Below are 15754 nucleotides of genomic sequence, written 5' to 3' on the forward strand. Positions count from 1 at the left end.
CTACATTCCGTTTTGTTTTTGTTTTCGTACGTGGTCTCCTGACCCTGCACGCATCATACTTATTTTCTTCAGTTTTGCTAAAGCACATCTAGATGTGCTATAAGTATTGCACATCTAAGTCTTATGTCATTGATCTTACGTTGAGATTCGTGTGGATACTTTTTTTTTCCTCTTTATGTTTGACTCACTCACTTAGATGTGCAATAAGTAGAGCACATTTAGATGTGCCCTAGAAGCACACCCTATTTTCTTTTCGGAAATGTTAACGCCCACGCATGTGGGCGTTAGCCAACTCGCCCACACGCCTCCATCACCGTCCAGCGCCTTTTGCACGAATCTTGGCATAAAAAGGCTGATTTTGTGTGCCATGTAGGACAAGTCGTGTGTGTGGCATGTGGGGGAGGTTGCCCACACGCCTGTTTTCTCTCCGCGGACAACGTTCGCCAGTCGGGGCGTGCGATGGAACTGCTATCGCGCCCGCACGCCACGCATCACTCCTGTTCCTCATCTCCCACGACTGCCATTCTCCCACTCTCCCACACCCAAGCTGTCATTTGCCATGCTTTTGAAGGGTACATGGCAACTGCCCTATTTGTGATTGTAAGCATACGGCAACTCTCTTTTTACCCGAACATGTTATTGTTGCCACGTCTGTTTTGTAGCGTTACATGGCAACTGTATAGTGTTAGTAGGTGGCAACTCCTAAAGATACCACCGTCACCCACATGCCCGTCTCCTCTCCCACACACCAAAAGCCATCAGTTGCCATGTGTTTTGCAGGATACATGGCAACTGCCCTAGCGTGCTTGTAAGCAGATGACAACTCTCTTTTTACATGCAACATGTTTTTTGCCATGTTTTTTAGTGCTACATGGCAACTGTTCAGTGTTAGTAGGTGGCAACTTTTAAAGTTTTTCCAAATCATGATAATTGTAGTTGTCCGACATGGCAACAGCTGTAGTTGCCCAAAAATGGCATCCGACACTTGACCTAAGATGGCAACTGTAGTTGAGCAACCATGGCAACTGTAGTTGTCCGACATGGCAACTGTAGTTGTCCGACATGGCAACTGTAGTTCAGCAACATGGCAACTGCAATTCAGCAACATGGCAATTAAAGAGGGTCTGTACCATGGCAATCACGGCGGGACGCGTGGTTACTGACACACGGGGCGTGTGGCTCGCAGGCGGGGAGGGGCAACGACCGAGACGGGTCGTGCGGGCTGCGTCCTCGCTTGCCCGGGCGTGCTCGTGCGGGGCGATCGCGCTGCACCGGACGTGCGGGCTGTGGCTGCGCGCGCCCGGACGCAGTCGTGCGGGCGGGTTTCTGTCCATGCCACACGAGGCGTGTGGGCGGGTTCCTGCCCACGCCACACGTGTAGCTGTTGCCATGTCGGACAACTACAATTATCATGATTTGGAAAAACTTTAAGAGTTGCCACCTACTAACACTGAATAGTTGCCATGTAGCACTAAAAAACATGGCAAAAAACATGTTGCAGGTAAAAAGAGAGTTGCCATCTTCTTACAAGCACGCTAGGCCAGTTGCCATGTATCCTGCAAAACACATGGCAACTGATGGCTTTTGGTGTGTGGGAGAGGAGACGGGCATGTGGGTGACGGTGGTATCTTTAGGAGTTGCCACCTACTAACACTATACAGTTGCCATGTAACGCTACAAAACAGACATGGCAACAATAACATGTTCGGGTAAAAAGAGAGTTGCCATATGCTTACAATCACAAATAGGGCAGTTGCCATGTACCCTTCAAAAGCATGGCAAATGACAGCTTGGGTGTGGGAGGTGGGAGAATGGCAGTCGTGGGAGATGAGGAACAGGAGTGGTGCGTGGCGTGCGGGCGCGATAGCAGTTCCATCGCACGCCCCGACTGGCGAACGTTGTCCGCGGAGAGAAAACAGGCGTGTGGGCGACCTCCCCCACATGCCACACACACGAGTTGTCCTACATGGCACACAAAATCAGCCTTTTTATGCCAAGATTCGTGCAAAAGGCGCTGGACGGTGATGGAGGCGTGTGGGCGAGTTGGCTAACGCCCACATGTGTGGGCGTTAACATTTCCGTTCTTTTATCTGTAGCATATGACGACACGATTAATCCTTGCACACGGTCCATCTTTTCTTGACGGATAATCTGTTATTTTTTTTCGCTCTACGGATCTTACGGACGTGTTTACGGTTGTACGTGAAAATGATCCCACAATAAATCGCAGTTTGAGGAAACCTCTTCACACCTAAACCACCCAAACAGATCCCACGGTGCACAAGCCTAATCCGATCTATGTTCTTCCTCCAAGATGCAGAGAGAATACCGAATTCAAAGGAAAACCGATGGGGTTATTTAAGCTCGCGCATCGTTGTGGACGCTGATTGCGCCTATATCTAAGCTTCGATCGGGATGCGAGTCTTGCCCCAGACTGAGGCCGCCAATCACCCATGGCAGGCGGTGGCCCCATGTAGGGGACACAAGCAAGTGGGCGGCGGCGGAGTGAACAAATGGCCTCGCTGCCGTTGGATGTGCTGGTGGACATCGCCACACTCACCAACCCGGCCACACTCCTGCGCTGTGCAGCCACCTGCGTCGACATGCGTTGCCGCCTGAAGGACGACCCTGGCCTCCGCAGCCACCTCCGCCTCCAGCACGGTGATCGATTCGTTCTACACCACCTGCGCGGCCACCTGATCCGAGGGCTGATTGAGGAGGAGCTATTCCTGGTGGACACCACCGCGCCGGACACTACCAGGCTGCACCGGGCCACCGGTCGTGGCTTCCCCCTCACGTCGCGCGAGGGCCTCGTCCTTGCCCACGTGGGCGTGCCCCAAAAGCTCTGTGTGTGCGATCCGGCCACCGGCAGCAGGCTGACCCTACCATCCGAACCGAGGTTTGGTTGGGCATCCTGGATAAATTATGCTTTGCCAGTTGGCGACCATGACAAGGGTGCGAATGCCGTTGGTCGACATTTCAAAGTAGTCATGGCGTATGTAGAGATGTCACAATACCGTCCTCACTTGCACCTCCAAACCTTCTCGTCCGAGCATGGCGTGTCGGGTTGCTACAACGAGATTCTGGCTCGTGGACTGCATGGCAGCTGCTTGAAGCCAGGCGTCGACAGGGCTCTAGTCGTCGGCGGTGATATACACTGATTATGTGTGACCGACACAGGGGAGGACGTCCTCAAGCTCAACGTCAAAGCAGCACGAGTGACGGTGACAATGCTCCCAAAGAGCTTTTCCAATCGCGAATCACTACCGGACTGAACAGCTAAGCCGACAGCCTCCACCGTCGACAAAACCCGTCGGCGTAGATCACGTCCACGTATATGTGTCAGACCGTCGGCATAGGCATAAATGACGACGGCGTCCGTACAGCCGTCGGCATATGTACACCATCGGCAGAGATTATCACCTGACGGCAACCGACGGCGCCGTCAAACACGCTGACCAACCACGAGCTGCCACGTGGCGGAGGTGGCCGTCGGCATAGATAAAAATCTATGCCGACGGCCAGGCCGTTGGCATACCTCCGCCACATGGCAGCCGCTGGGCGCTCCTGGCAGCAGAGGTATGCCGACGGCGTGGCCGTATGCCGTCGGCATAGATTTTATCTATGCTGACGGCCAGGCCGTTGGCAGACCTCTACGGCGTGGCGGCCGCTCGGCACTCCTGGACATGGCTATGCCGTCGGCATAGATCTGTTTTTTTAATTTGCTCTGTTTTCTCTGTTTCAATTCAATTTGACAACATTTAAAACCAGAAAATATGACAATATCCATATACACACAGAAATAAGACAGATCCATAGATCATCATGAAGTTCATCATCATAGAGATACTCAAGATCATCATCATCATCATCATCATCATAGAGATACTCAAGTTCATCATCTAACGATACTAAAGTTCATCATCTAAAGATCCTCAACATCATCATCGTCGAAACACATCAGCCAAGAAAGCCACCGCCAAGACCTCCACCACCAATACCAGCACCACCTTGCCAGATCGGAGTGACTGGGGTCAACGAGCCACCGGTCCCCTACATGTTTGAGAAGAGATTCTAACGGTAAATATGATATGAAAGTGTTGAATGAACGAGAACTAGTTTGTCAGTAGTTAGGCAAAAGTACTAACCGGAGTATCACTGCCTAGTGCCACACATTCATCGAACGTGGGCACGTGTGGGGGTTCTCCCGTAGGTGGTGGTGGGGGTCCCATTTGTGATGGATCTGTGCGGTTAGTCCAAGACGGCAACATAGCCTGGATGCTAGTTAAACAAGCAAACTAGAATGTCAGAAGGAATGAGAGTGCAAAATTTAGCTTGGTTTTAAGAGGGCCAAACTAACCATCATCATCTGACGGTTGTAATCATCGTTTGCCTTCACTTGTTTTAAGTACCCCCGCACCTCGAGATTCCTATGCTCGACAAAGGCCTTATATGCCTACAAAATTTAGGTTGTTTCTAAGTGGGCAATGCTGAAAATAAACTGAGAAAGTTAGAGAGAAAGAAGATAAGGGGGAAGTACTTACAGCATGCTGGCGGGCTAAGGGAGGCTGCGAACGCCCCGTACTCTCTAACGGGCTCGAGTTGGTAGGCCGAAGCCGTGTGTACGAGACCGAAGGAGTGATCAAGCCATTGAAACACGTATACCAGCCATGGGACTTCGGTTGGATGGCCACCACCGCCGTGTCGTCGATCGGAGACTGGAAGATGTTAGGAGCATCCGGACCAGGCGGATGCAACCTCTGAAACTGCTGAGTGTAAGACTCCAGGTGCTCCTCGGTCTTGCATTAGTACTGGCTCTCGCGGGCCTTGCGATCACTCCGCTCGCGGGCCAGCTTCCACGACTCAATGTCTAAGAGCGGCCTCTTCAACTTGTCCTCCTGCAACGTCAAACGGAAGTTAGCCATACATAAGAACATGACGGTAAAAAGAAGAACAAAAATGCGTCATGCATATAGATATACCTTCATGGCCTTGAAGCCCCAGTGGTTCCTGTTTCCTTGGTCGTGTGTCCCGTATTTTCTACGTTTTTCCCAGGCCTTGCTGCTCTTGGCAGCAAACTCTGCATCCTCGCCGAGCCACCTATCCACCAAATGAAGGAAATATGCCCTAGAGGCAATAATAAAGTTATTATTTATTTCCTTATTTCATGATAAATGTTTATTATTCATGCTAGAATTGTATTAACCGGAAACATAATATATGTGTGAATACATAGACAAACAGAGTGTCACTAGTATGCCTCTACTTGACTAGCTCGTTAATCAAAGATGGTTATGTTTCCTAACCATGGACAAAGAGTTGTTATTTGATTAACGGGATCACATCATTAGGTGAATGATCTGATTGACTTGACCCATTCCGTTAGCTTAGCACTTGATCGTTTAGTATGTTGCTATTGCTTTCTTCATGACTTATACATGTTCCTATGACTATGAGATTATGCAACTCCCGTTTACCGGAGGAACACTTTGTGTGCTACCAAATGTCACAACGTAACTGGGTGATTATAAAGGTGCTCTACAGGTGTCTCCTAAGGTACTTGTTGGGTTGGCGTTTTTCGAGATTAGGATTTGTCACTCCGATTGTCGGAGAGGTATCTCTGGGCCCTCTCGGTAATGCACATCACATAAGCCTTGCAAGCATTGCAACTAATGAGTTAGTTGTGAGATGATGTATTACGGAACGAGTAAAGAGACTTGCCGGTAACGAGATCGAACTAGGTATTGAGATACCGATGATCGAATCTCGGGCAAGTAACATACCAATGACAAAGGGAACAACGTATGTTGTTATGCGGTCTCACCGATAAAGATCTTCGTAGAATATGTAGGAGCCAATATGAGCATCCAGGTTCCGCTATTGGTTATTGACCGGAGACGTGTCTCGGTCATGTCTACATTGTTCTCGAACCCGTGGGGTCCGCACGCTTAACGTTACGATGACAGTTTCAATATGAGTTTATATATTTTGATGTACCGAAGTTTGTTTGGTGTCCCGGATAAGATCACGGACGCGACGAGGAGTCTCGAAATGGTCGAGACATAAAGATTGATATATTGGAAGCCTATATTTGGATATCAGAATTGTTCCGGGTGAAATCGGGAATTTACCGGAGTACCGGGAGGTTACCGGAACCCCCCGGGAGGTAAATGGGCCTTGGTGGGCTTTAGTGGAAGAGAGGAGAGGTGGCCAGGTCTGGGCCGCGCGCCCCTCCCCCCGTAGTCCGAATAGGACAAGGAGAGGGGGGCGGCGCCCCCCTTCCTTCTCTCTCTCCTCTTTCCCCCTCCCGAATCCTATTCCAACTAGGAAAGGGGGGGTCCTACTCCCGGTGGGATTAGGACTCCTCCTGGCGGGCCCTCCTCCTGGCCGGCCGCACCCTCCTTGCTCCTTTATATACGGGGGCAGGGGGCACCTCTAGACATACAAGTTGATCTACGTGATCGTTCCTCAGCCGTGTGCGGTGCCCCCTCCACCATATTCCACCTCGATCATATCGTAGCGGTGCTTAGGCGAAGCCCTGCAACGGTAGAACATCAAGATCGTCACCACGCCGTCGTGCTGTTGGAACTCCTCCCCGACGCTTTGCTGGATCGAAGCCCGGGGATCGTCATCGAGCTGAACGTGTGCTAGAACTCGGAGGTGCCGTTGTTTCGGTGCTTGGATCGGTCGGATCGGGAAGACCTACGACTACTTCCTCTACATTGTGTCAACGCTTATGCTTCGGTCTACGAGGGTACATAGACAACACTCTCCCCTCTCGTTGCTATGCATCACCATGATCTTGCGTGTGCGTAGGATTTTTTTTGAAATCGCTACGTTCCCCAATAGTGGTATCAGAGCCAAGTTTTATGTGTTGATGTTATATGCACGAGTAGAACACAAGTGAGTTGTGGGCGATATAAGTCATACTGCTTACCAGCATGTCATACTTTGGTTCGGCGGTATTGTTGGATGAAGCGGCCCGGACCGACATTACGCGTACGCTTACGCGAGACTGGTTCTACCGCCGTGCTTTGCACACAGGTGGCTGGCGGGTGTCAGTTTCTCCAACTTTAGTTGAACCGAGTGTGGCTACGCCCGGTCCTTGCGAAGGTTAAAACAACACCAACTTGACAAACTATCGTTGTGGTTTTGATGCGTAGAGGACGTCTAACTTGTTTTTGCAGGGCATGTTGTGATGTGATATGGTCAAGACATGATGCTAAATTTTATTGTATGAGAGGATCATGTTTTGTAACCGAATTATCGGCAACTGGCAGGAGCCATATGGTTGTCGCTTTATTGTATGCAATGCAATCGCCCTGTAATGCTTTACTTTATCACTAAGCGGTAGCGATAGTCGTAGAAGCATAAGATTAGCGAGACGACAATGATGCTACGATGGTGATCAAGGTGTCGCGCCGGTGACGATGGTGATCATGACGGTGCTTCGAAGATGGAGATCAGAAGCACAAGATGATGATGGCCATATCATATCACTTATATTGATTGCATGTGATGTTTATCTTTTATGCATCTTATCTTGCTTTGATTGACGGTAGCATTATAAGATGATCCCTCACTAAATTATCATAGTAAAAGTGTTCTCCCTGAGTATGCACCGTTGCGAAAGTTCTTCGTGCTGAGACACCACGTGATGATCGAGTGTGATAGGCTCTACGTTCAAATACAACGGGTGCAAAACAGTTGCACACGCGGAATACTCAGGTTTAACTTGACGAGCCAAGCATATAACAGATATGGCCTCGGAACACAGAGACCGAAAGGTCGAGCGTGAATCATATAGTAGATATGATCAACATAATGATGTTCACCATTGAAACTACTCCATCTCACGTGATGATCGAACATGGTTTAGTTGATATGGATCACGTGATCACTTAGAGGATTAGAGGGATGTCTATCTAAGTGGGAGTTCTTTAATAATATGATTAATTGAACTTAAATTTATCATGAACTTAGTCCCTGATAGTATCTTGCTTGTTTATGTTTGATTGTAGATAGATGGCCCGTGCTGTTGTTCCGTTGAATTTTAATGCGTTCTTTGAGAAAGCAAAGTTGAAAGATGATGCTAACAATTACACGGACTGGGTCCGTAACTTGAGGATTATCCTCATTGCTGCATAGAAGAATTACGTCCTGGAAGCACCGCTGGGTGCCAGGCCTGCTGCTGATGCAACTGACGACGTTAAGAACGTCTGATAGAGCAAAGCTGATGACTACTCGATAGTTCAATGTGCCATCCTTTACGGCTTAGAATCGGGTCTTCAACGACGTTTTGAACGTCATGGAGCATATGAGATGTTCTAGGAGTTGGAGTTAATATTTCAAGAAAATGCCCGAATTGAGAGATATGAAGTCTCCAATAAGTTCTATAGCTGCAAGATGGAGGAGAACAGTTCTGTCAGTGAGCATATACTCAATATGTCTGGGTATAATAATCACTTGATTCAATTGGGAGTTAATCTTCCGGATGACTGCGTCATTGACATAATTCTCCAATCACTTCCACCTAGCTACAAGAGCTTCGTGATGAACTATAACATGCAAGGGATGGATAAGACAATTCCCGAGCTCTTCGCAATGCTAAAAGCTGCGGAGGTAGAAATCAAGAAGGAGCATCAAGTGTTGATGGTCAATAAGACTACTAGTTTCAAGAAAAAGGGCAAAGGGAAGAAGAAGGGGAACTTCAAGAAGAACAACAAGCAAGTTGCTACTTAGGAGAAGAAACCCAAATTTGGACCTAAGCCTGAAACTGAGTGTTTCTACTGCAAGCAGACTGGTCACTGGAAGCGGAACTGCCCCAAGTATTTGGCATATAAGAAGGATGGCAAGGTGAACAAAGGTATATGTGATATACATGTTATTGATGTGTACCTTACTAATGCTTGCAGTAGCACCTGGGTATTTGATACTGGTTCTGTTGCTAATATTTGCAACTCAAAACAGGGACTACGGATTAAGCGAAGATTGGCGAAGGACGAGGTGACGATGCGCGTGGGAAATGGTTCCAAAGTCGATGTGATCGCGGTCGGCACGCTACCTCTACATCTACCTTCGGGATTAGTATTAGACCTAAATAATTGTTATTTGGTGCCAGCGTTGAGCATGAACATTATATCTGGATCTTGTTTGATGCGAGATGGTTATTCATTTAAATCAGAGAATAATGGTTGTTCTATTTATATGACTAATATCTTTTATGGTCATGCACCCTTAAAGAGTGGTCTATTCTTATTAAATCTCGATAGTAGTGATACACATATTCATAATGTTGAAGCCAAAAGATGCAGAGTTGATAATAATAGTGCAACTTATTTGTGGCACTGCCGTTTGGGTCATATCGGTGTAAAGCACATGAAGAAACTCCATACTGATGGGCTTTTGGAACCACTTGATTATGAATCACTTGGTACTTGCGAACCGTGCCTTATGGGCAAGATAACCAAAACACCATTCTCGTTACTATGGAGAGAGCAACAGATTTGTTGGAAATCATACATACAGATGTATGTGGTCCGATGAATGTTGAGGCTCGTGGCGGATATCGTTATTTTCTCACCTTCACAGATGACTTAAGCAGATATGGGTATATCTACTTAATGAAACATAAGTCTGAAACATTTGAAAAGTTCAAAGAATTTCAGAGTGAAGTTGAAAATCATCGTAACAAGAAAATAAAGTTTCTGCGATCTGATCGTGGAGGAGAATATTTGAGTTACAAGTTTGGTGTACATTTGAAACAATGCGGAATAGTTTCGCAACCCATGCCACCCAGAACACCACAACGTAATGGTGTGTCTGAACGTCGTAATCGTACTTTACTTGATATGGTGCGATCTATGATGTCTCTTACAGATTTACCGCTATCGTTTTGGGGTTATGCTTTAGAGACGGCCGCATTCACGTTAAATAGGGCACCATCGAAATCCGTTGAGACGACGCCTTATGAACTATGGTTTGGCAAGAAACCAAAGTTGTCGTTTCTTAAAGTTTGGGGCCGCGATGCTTATGTGAAAAAACATCAACCTGATAAGCTCGAACCCAAATCGGAGAAATGTGTCTTCATAGGATATCCAAAGGAGACTGTTGGATACACCTTCTATCACAGATCCGAAGGCAAGACTTTTGTTGCTAAATTCAGAAACTTTCTAGAGAAGGAGTTTCTCTCGAAAGAAGTGAGTGGGAGGAAAGTAGAACTTGATGAGGTAACTGTACCTGCTCCCTTATTGGAAAGTAGTACATCACAGAAACCGGTTTAAGTGACACCTACACCAATTAGTGAGGAAGCTAATGATAATGATCATGAAACTTCAGAACAAGTTACTACTGAACCTCGTAGATCAACCAGAGTAAGATCCGCACCAGAGTGGTATGGTAATCCTGTTCTGGAAGTCATGCTACTAGATCATGATGAACCTACGAACTATGAAGAAGCGATGGTGAGCCCAGATTCCACAAAATGGCTTGAAGCCATGAAATCTGAGATGGGATCCATGTATGAAAACAAAGTATGGACTGTTGGGGAACGTAGTAATTTCAAAAAATTTCCTACACACACGCAAGATCATGGTGATGCATAGCAACGAGAGGGGAGAGTGTTGTCTACGTACCCTCGTAGACCAAAGCGGAAGCGTTGACGCAACATAGAGGAAGTAGTCGTACGTCTTCCCAGTCCAACCGATCCAAGCACCGTTACTCCGGCACCTGCGAGTTCTTCGCACACGTTCAGCTCGATGACGCACCCCAAGCTCTGATCCAGCAAAGCTTCGGGGAGGATTTCCATCAGCACGACGGCGTGGTGACGATGATGATGTTCTACCGGCGCAGGGCTTCGCCTAAGCACTGCAACGATATGACCGAGGTGGAATATGGTGGAGGGGGGCACCGCACACGGCTAAGGAACGATCACGAAGATCAACTTGTGTGTTCTAGGGTGCCCCCTCTGCCCCCGTATATAAAGGAGGGAGGGGGAGGTGCGGCCAGCCCCAAGGGTTGCGCCTGGAGGAGTCCTACTCCCACCGGGAGTAGGACTCCCCCCTCTCTTGCCTTGTTGGAGAAGGAAAGGGGGAGGGAGAAGAGGAAAGGGGGGCGCCCCCCCCCCTTCCTTGTCCTATTCGGACTAGGGAGGTAGGGGGCGCGTGGCCTGCCCTGGCCGGCCCCTCCCTTCTCCCTTATGGCCCATGTAGGCCCATTAACCCCCGGGGGGTTCCGGTAACCCCCCAGTACTCCGGTAAAATGCCAATTTCACCCGGAACAATTCCGATGTCCAAATATAGGCTTCCAATATATCGATCTTTATGTTTCGACCATTTCGAGACTCCTCGTCATGTCCGTGATCACATCCGGGACACCGAACAACCTTCGGTACATCAAAATGCATAAACTCATAATAAGTGTCATCGTAACGTTAAGCGTGCGGACCCTACGGTTCGAGAACAATGTAGACATGACCGAGACACGTCTCCGGTCAATAACCAATAGCGGGACCTGGATGCCCATATTGGCTCCTACATATTCTATGAAGATCTTTATCGGTCAGACCGCATAACAGTATACGTTGTTCCCTTTGTCATCGGTATGTTACTTGCCCGAGATTCGATTGTCGGTATCCAATACCTAGTTCAATCTCGTTACCGGCAAGTCTCTTTACTCGTTCCGTAATACATCATCTCACAACTAACATATTAGTTGCAATGCTTGCAAGGCTTATGTGATGCGCATTACCGAGAGGGCCCAGAGATACCTCTCCGACTATCGGAGTGACAAATCCTAATCTCGAAATACGTCAACCCAACAAGTACCTTCGGAGACACCTGTAGATTACCTTTATAATCACCCAGTTACGTTGTGACGTTTGGTAGAACACAAAGTGTTCCTCCGGTAAACGGGAGTTGCATAATCTCATAGTCATAGGAACATGTATAAGTCATGAAGAAAGCAATAGCAACATACTAAACGATCGGGTGCTAAGCTAATGGAATGGGTCATGTCAATCAGATCATTCAACTAATGATTTGACCTCGTTAATCAAATAACAACTCTTTGTTCATGGTTAGGAAACATAACCATCTTTGATTAACGAGCTAGTCAAGTAGAGGCATACTAGTGACAGTCTGTTTGTTTATATATTCACACATGTATTATGTTTCCGGTTAATACAATTCTAGCTTGAATAATAAACATTTATCATGATATATGAGGAAATAAATAATAACTTTATTATTGCCTCTAGGGCATATTTCCTTCAGTCTCCCACTTGCACTAGAGTCAATAATCTAGATTACACAGTAATGATTCTAACACCCATGGAGCTTTGGTGCTGATCATGTTTTGCTCGTGGAAGAGGCTTAGTCAACAGAAACTGCACCAAGCACATGAAGAGACGCTTCAATTCCATCCGGGATCTAGTCCAGGTGGGAGACATAGAGATTTGCAAGATACATACGGATCTGAATGTAGCGGACCCGTTGACTAAGCCTCTTCCACGAGCAAAACATGATCAACACCAAGGCTCCATGGGTGTTAGAATCATTACTGTGTAATCTAGATTATTGACTCTAGTGCAAGTGGGAGACTGAAGGAAATATGCACTAAAGGCAATAATAAAGTTGTTATTTATTTCCTTATTTCATGATAAATTTTTATTATTCATGCTAGAATTGTATTAACCGGAAACTGAATACATAGACAAACAAAGTGTCACTAGTATGCCTCTACTTGACTAGCTCGTTAATCAAAGATGGTTATGTTTCCTAACCATGGACAAAGAGTTGTTATTTGATTAATGGGATCACATCATTAGGTGAATGATCTGATTGACTTGACCCATTCCATTAGCTTAGCACTTGATCATTTAGTATGTTGCTATTGCTTTCTTCATGACTTATACATGTTCCTATGACTATGAGATTATGCAATTCCCGTTTACTGGAGGAACACTTTGTGTGCTACCAAACATCACAACGTAACTGGGTGATTATAAAGGTGCTCTACAGGTGTCTCCGAAGGTACTTGTTGGGTTGGCGTATTTCGAGATTAGGATTTGTCACTCCGATTGTCGGAGAGGTGTCTCTGGGCCCTCTCGGTAATGCACATCACATAAGCCTTGCAAGCATTGCAACTAATGAGTTAGTTGCGAGATGATGTATTACGGAACGAGTAAAGAGACTTGCCGGTAACGAGATTGAACTAGGTATTGAGATAGCGACGATCGAATCTCGGGCAAGTAACATACCGATGACAAAAGGAACAACGTATGTTGTTAGGCGGTCTGACCGATAAAGATCTTCGTAGAATATGTAGGAGCCAATATGAGCATCCAGGTTCCGCTATTGGTTATTGACCGGAGACGTGTCTCGGTCATGTCTACATTGTTCTCGAACCCGTAGGGTCCGCACGCTTAACGTTACGATGACAGTTTATGAGTTTATATATTTTGATGTACTGAAGTTTGTTCGGACTCCCGGATATGATCACGGACATGACGAGGAGTCTCGAAATGGTCGACACAGAAGGATTGATATATTGGAAGCCTATATTTGGATATCGGAATTGTTCCGGGTGAAATCGGGAATTTACCGGAGTACCGGGAGGTTACCGGAACCCCCCGGGAGGTAAATGGGCCTTGGTGGGCTTTAGTGGAAGAGAGGAGAGGTGGCCAGGGCTGGGCCGCGCGCCCCTCCCCCCTAGTCCGAATTGGACAAGGAGAGGGGGGCGGCGCCCCCCTTCCTTCTCTCTCTCCTCTTTCCCCCTCCCGAATCCTATTCCAACTAGGAAAGGGGGGATCCTACTCCCGGTGGGAGTAGGACTCCTCCTGGCGCGCCCTGCTCCTGGCCGGCCGCACCCCCCCTTGCTCCTTTATATACGGGGGCAGGGGGGCACCTCTAGACACACAAGTTGATCTACGTGATCGTTCCTTAGCCGTGTTCGGTGCCCCCCTCCACCATATTCCACCTCGGTCTTATAGTAGCGGTGCTTAGGCGAAGCCCTGCGACGGTAGAACATCAACATCGTCACCACGCGGTCATGCTGACGGAACTCCTCCCTGATGCTTTGCTGGATCGAAGCCCGGGGATCGTCATCGAGCTGAACATGTGCTAGAACTCGGAGGTGTTGTAGTTTCGGTGCTTGGATCGGTCGGATCGGGAAGACGTACGACTACTTCCTCTATGTTGCGTCAACGCTTCCGCTTCGGTCTACGAGGGTACGTAGACAACACTCTCCCCTCTCGTTGCTATGCATCACCATGATCTTGCGTGTGCGTAGGAATTTTTTGAAATTACTACGTTCCCCAACACCAAACTCGCCCATCTGTCATCCTTTCCAAAGCAACAAGGAGGAATAACCTAAATAATGGAAGCATGACATGTGAGCACGAAACAATGATATTGACTGCGTATACGTTGGAATGAAAAGTCTCTAATACTTACGTTCATGTACTGCTCCCTGTTCAAGGTAAGTCCTTGCTTCTGCACTTCACTTTTGCTCATCTTTTGATGAAGGTAGGTGTGGTAGTAGTGCGGGACGGCAACCGAGCGCACCTCGTACTGCAACTGACGAGCTTTCTTCTTCGTCGCAACCACCAAGACCACGTCGGCTCTGGCCTTGTGCTCGTCAAGAACTCTATAGAATTATTGCAATCATGCATAAAACCAGAAGCAAACAAAGCATGATTGAGTGATTCCATGGTAAACTATGAACGAAACTGAAGACAAGTAATTCTGAAGAGAACTTACCCATAATTTGGTGATCACGGCCTTAGCGGTCGTCCTGTACTCCGCGAGGCTGGCAGCCTCGTAGTGGGCCCAGCTTGTGGCCAAAACCCGCAGCTCCGGGTCCCTGTCTGGCCTCGGCCAGAATAGGCCCAGCCAAAACTCCTTCAACAGGACAGTGATAAGGCCATTCGGTTTACGGCCCTTTTCGTGAAGGATCCGGTTCCTGCAAAAGAATCAAAGAATTAGCATGTGTACACTAAGAAAATGTTAGCATGTGTTCAAAACATGATTGAGAGGCACTTACTCTGTCCCCTTGGCTTTAATGAGCCACTTGTTGGCCTCGATAGAAGGTGGTGTAGGTAGTTCTGCAATACCACGCAGCCACCCCTTCGGAGCACCCGACGCCAAGTCACCCCACAACTCGGGGTCAACCTCCCCTCCACCCTCCTCCTCACCCTCCCCTCCACCATCCTCCTCCTCACCCTCCTCCTCGCACTCCTCCTCCTCGCCCTACTCCTTCTGAGGAACATACTCCTGCTCCTCAGACTCAGAAGGTGCCTTAGTATAGGAGGGCATTGAAGAAGACCCACCTATTTCCGACACGGCCCAGAGTTTTTTGACCCGGGTGCCTCTCCCCCCACCACCTCCTCCACTAGGGGCTCTCCCCCACCCCCTCCTCCTCTAGGGTCTCCTCCCCCGACCCCTCGACCTCCCTGTGAGGTGTCATCCTCGCGTAGTCGGGGGGGGGGAACCTTGTGGGCTCGTCCACTCCGTGTAAGTCCTTTGAATTTACTGAGGAAACCAGCGCCGCTGGACTTGCCCATGATTACCAAATCTGCATTGAGAAGAGAATAAGCAATTAGTAAGGATATCAAATAAACAAGCATACAGGAAAGAACATTAATAACAGAAGAGCACATTAAGCATACTATTGTAATGATCATTAAAAGAACTTACATTTTCTAGAACCCATATGAATCATCACTATTGAAATCTATTTGTCGACCAGTCTCATT

General features: G+C 47.8%; 1 pseudogene; it reads left to right on the top strand.

The window, feature by feature from the left end:
* The first annotated feature begins 1062 nt into the window (after positions 1-1062).
* Positions 1063-3275, top strand: LOC119315432 (annotated as a pseudogene).
* The last annotated feature ends 12479 nt before the right edge of the window (positions 3276-15754 follow it).

The sequence above is a fragment of the Triticum dicoccoides genome, chromosome 6A, assembly GCF_002162155.2.
Source record: "Triticum dicoccoides isolate Atlit2015 ecotype Zavitan chromosome 6A, WEW_v2.0, whole genome shotgun sequence".
In the NCBI taxonomy this organism is placed as follows: domain Eukaryota; kingdom Viridiplantae; phylum Streptophyta; class Magnoliopsida; order Poales; family Poaceae; genus Triticum; species Triticum dicoccoides.